Here is a 4801-nt window from a genome sequence, read left to right as displayed (position 1 = left end):
CTCATCCTTCACAGCAGAAGGTAAAGCGGGATCCCAGATAATGAATGTATTAATTGTTCTTTTTTTAAAGCACAAGGTGGAATTTTACATAAAGTAGTGTGTTCCCAAGTGCTGTGTAAAATAGTAATAATAACAATAACAATAACAACAACAACAACAACAACAATAATAATAATAATAAAAGAAGGAGAAGGAGGAAAAGGAGGAGGAAGAGGAGAAGAAAGAGGAGGAGGAGAAGAAGAAAGAAAAGGAAGAGGAAGGGGAAGGGGAAGAGGAAGAAGAATTTTTGAGGGCATTGGAAGCCCATTCCTTCAGGAGTGGAAAAACAGAAGAGAAATGTGTGGCTATATCAATTGTCCCTAGAGACACCAGGATCATTACTGGAAAATTAGATAACAGCAATGTACTTTTCCTTATATGGTTTATTCAAGAGAAGCCTGGTTACGACGACCTTTGAAGAAAGTCTTCACGAAGGAAAGAAATCATGTCGCAAAGCGCAAAAGAGCAAGGCAAGACCCAGGGGCGTTTCCAATAGTAAAGCTGACTTTCTTTGATTCTGATACTTCTTTGAATCTCGTGCAGTCACCTGTCCCCTAACAGGAAGGATCTCACAGCCCTGGACAAGCCCCCACCCCCTCCCCCATCACAGCTTCTTCCTTCTCCTTCTAGTTCATAGACCTGTCACATAAGCTGCCTTCGCCGTGGCAGCTCCGGAGAACACGGGGTGGATGAGAGGAAGCACGGATCCCACCAGGAACGGTTTGAGGCAGGTTTACTTTCCCCAGACTCTGGATGGCACCAGAGTCTCTGCGTCTGACATACTCAGGAAGTTAGAGTGAGGGCAGATCACCAGCAATGCTGACTGCTCATAATAGCTGCTTGTGAAACACGAAGCTCCCCAATTCATTAGCAGACTCACCTTTGCAAGGTCTAGTTTCAAAGTCCAGGACTTCATGCCTATTTGACTTAGCAGTATAATATACTATCTCTGACCCCTGATTGCTAAAACATTTTTTTTTTCAGCCTGAAAGACACTATTAAGTGGTAAGGACTTAAAAGTGGCTTAAAAAAACAAGTGTTTTATCACACTTTTCAAAGTTTAGCTAACAAGAAACAGCTACTTGCGTTTCTGCTTGAGATGCCATCAAGCTTCAGTTATTCAGTCATTGATTCAGTCATTTATTTAACAGATATTTGAGTGCCTACTATGAGCCAATCTCTATGCCAGTTGCTGGGGATATGATGGTAAAGGAAAGAGACATGACCCTGCCTATCAGGGAGAGATGGGCGTTTAGTTAATGACAAGTTTAGATAACGTGCCAAGAGTGGAAGGGACCAGATGCCCTCAGCGTGTTTAACAGGGATGCCAATCTCGTTGGGGATCAGGAAAGACCTCCCTGAGGAAGGTCAATTTAAATGGAGATCTGTAAGATAAATAAGAGTTATTCAGGCAAAGAGCGGAGGAGGGAAGGGAGAGAGAGTAATTTAAGTAGTGGGTATTCTGCATGTGCAAAAGTCTGAGACAGAAAGGAGTTTGGAGAATGAAGAACAAAGAGAAAGTCAGTGTTTCTGGAAGCCTGCGACACAAGAGGAAGGTGGTGCTCAGGGCATGGTCAAAGCCAGGCAAGAACTGTGCACCATTTAGACTTTATCCAAAGATCCATGGAAGCCACCAAATAGTCTTAGAAATGTCCCACAGTCAGAAGTCTTTCCTCGAACCTCCGGTCTTGAAAACTCATGGGGAACACAGAGCTGCAGGAAATCAGCTTTGACTTTTCCTCTTTCTTCTCAGAAATCTACACCGAATGCACAATTCAATCTACGACACCGACTAGTCTCAAGATCCCTAAAAATAAGTGTAGTATTACTCAAAATACATTTGTTCACTCTGCGTCTGACTTGCCTTGTGGGCAAAGTGTGGGCAAAGCCTGCTTAACTGCGAGTTTGATTTTCTTCTGAAGTTCACAGCCGTGAGCCCGTGAACTGGCTGCACTTTTGGAAACCCGTGCAGTCGGGCCCGGCAAGGGCTTGTGCTAGTTGCCACGAGTGGAAAGTGATGTGGAAGAAGTCAAAAGCACACACACACATTTTTTTCTGCCTCTTAAAATTAGAATCAAATTCTGATCCTGTCCAAAGGAGGAACATACATCAGTAAATATGCTATCTGCTCCTTTTTGAAGGTGAGGCGGCACTGAATTAAGGCAAAATTGACCTATGTGTTTGTTTTGATGTTATTGGGTCTCCAGAGGGCACTGGGAGGAGCCTGGAGACGAGCGAATGAGTAGGGTGACTTCTTTTTACTTCTTCTGGACGAAAGAGTGTGTGTTCAATGAGAATATGACTAAAAAACTAAATATCTTGAAAAGATGACATTTTTATCTCTCCGTCTCTGTCCCTTGCCAACTGTGTGTGTTGGGGGGGGGGGCTCCTGCATGTGTTAACAACTCTATCAAAAAATAGAATTCATCTAGTAACTTGGACAAACCTAATGTTATTCCCATGAAATCCTCTGCTGGGCCAGCCAGTCTATTCCAGACTCCAAACCTCCCCTTAGTGTGAATGTTCTTTCCCTTCTCAGCTTCTCCAGCCAGACAAGTCCTCCCCAGCGTGTAAGGCCTTGTTTAAGGCACATCTCCTCCATCTGGCTTCCGATCGAGGCCAGAGTCTTGCTTTCCCTTAGCTCAGGAGACACTGTGTCCCCCCACTCACTCTGCACTGAATGTAAATGCTTTGCACTGTCTCAAAACACTAACGTGAGCATCTTGTTTGCTCAGATGCTAAAGCTAAGAAGGAGAAAGTTCCGACTCCTCTTGGGAATCCCCTTCGAGATGGATGATAGGGGTTCAAAAAAGACCAGTTGCTTAATTGATAAAAATATAAACGTAGTGGGGAGGGTAGAGCTCAGTGGTAGAGTGCGTGCCTAGCATGCACAAGGGCCTGGATTCGATCCGCAGTACCTCCATTAAAACAAAAAAATGTAAATGAGGTGGCTTCACCTTCACCCAGGTCATAGAATAAGACCAGATTACAAGATGAGATATTTCCCTCCAGGTTAAAAAAAAAAAAAAGTACTTCCTTTTAGGTAAAAACATGACAATAAAAAGCAAAAGGTCTCAAAGGCTTTTTGTGACGAACAGATGGGGTAAAGGATGACAGTACTTCACAGCTGTCTCCGTTTGCACACCACTTGGCTATAACTGGCCAACGAAGAGCTTCGTATGTTTGAAGTACACAATTTTTAAAGTATGGATACGGATAGATACTGTCAGGGCAGGGCAAATTTCCCCTCTACCCATCTTGAGTTCTAATATATAATAATAAATACAAGGCATTAATAGGAGAAAAAGAAACAAATTTGAGGCTTGTTCACAAGGCCTTAGAGAAATAGGACCTTGGAGGTAGCCAAAGCAAACTGCTTTATCCTTTTTAGATGGACAATAAGTTTGTGATGAATTGACAGGACAAAGACCCTTAGGCTTTGGGTGCTTAAATAGTGCAGAATTTAAACAGTTTGCGCTTTAAGCAGTAGAGTAAAGAAGTAACAAGGTTTGTTCGCACAAGCGTCTCAGCACTGAGTCCCTTCTCTCTGGTGATGAGTGTCCCTGTCTCCCGATGCAGGGAGGGCACCTTTCACATGCGAGGCTTATTTCTTGCTTTCAAGGAGACAGAGAAGAGGGTCAAATGTCCCTCTTACATTGTCTCTTCTTTAAGTAGCTTTAATTCAAAATAATAAACATGCCATTGAGGCGTATTCTGGGGTGGCCTGCCCTAGGCCCTATGCACACACTTTCAGAGGATTTAATCTGCTCTTCTTTTTCTAGTTACTCAAGGCAGAAAGTAAAGTAGGGTCACTGATTTGTAACTTCTCTTGTGATGCAGCATTTAATTCTATAAATTTCCTTCTAATTACTGCTGGTATCTGCAGGAAACCATCTCCATAATCAATATAATGAACATATCCACCACCTCCAAATGACTAATAATGTTGAGCACCTTATTACGAGCTCATTTGCCATCGTCTTTGGGGATTGTCTGTTAAAATCATTTGCCCATGTAAAAAAAATGGTTACTTTTTTGTTGTTGAGTTTTCAGAGTTCTGATATAGTCCTGTGTTAGAGACAGGATTTCTGTAGGTCTGTGACCCAACTGAGTTAATCTTTATATATGTTGTGATGTAGGAGCTAAAATAATTACTTGCATGAGGATATAAAGTTATTACTTCATCAATTGTTGACAGCTATCCAGTCTGTACTTAATTGTTTCGTACGTTTGTTGAGAATCAGTTGAACATACAGTTATGGCCTCTTCTTGAAACTCTTTTCTGCTCCATTAATCTATTTTACAATATTACACTGTCTTGATTACTGTAGCCTTGTAATAATTCTTGAGTCAGTATAAGTCTTCCAATTTTCTTCTTTTTCAATATTGTTTTGGCTATTCTTTGCTCTTTGTATCTCCTTATGAATTTTAAAATAAGCTTGCCAATGTCTAGAAAAAAAGTACTGCTGGAATTTTTATTGGGATCGCCTTGACTCTACGGATCATTGTGGAGAGAACTGACATCTATGTGATATTGATTCTTCTAATTTATAAACATTGTGTGTATATTAATTTATTTAGGATTTCTCTAATTTCTGTTGGTTGTTTTGTAGTTTTTAGTATACAAATCTCACACATTTTTGTCAGATTTATCCTACTTCATGTATTTGATGGTATTATAAATGATCTTGTTTCCGAAATTTCAATTTCTCTTTCTTCACTGCAAGCATATGGAAATACAGCTGATTTTTGCCTGTTGGTC

This window comes from Camelus ferus, chromosome 31, assembly GCF_009834535.1.
Source record: "Camelus ferus isolate YT-003-E chromosome 31, BCGSAC_Cfer_1.0, whole genome shotgun sequence".
NCBI classification, from domain to species: Eukaryota; Metazoa; Chordata; class Mammalia; order Artiodactyla; family Camelidae; genus Camelus; species Camelus ferus.
The sequence above is the reverse complement of the archived record's forward strand: the minus strand, read 5'-3'. Positions refer to the sequence as shown.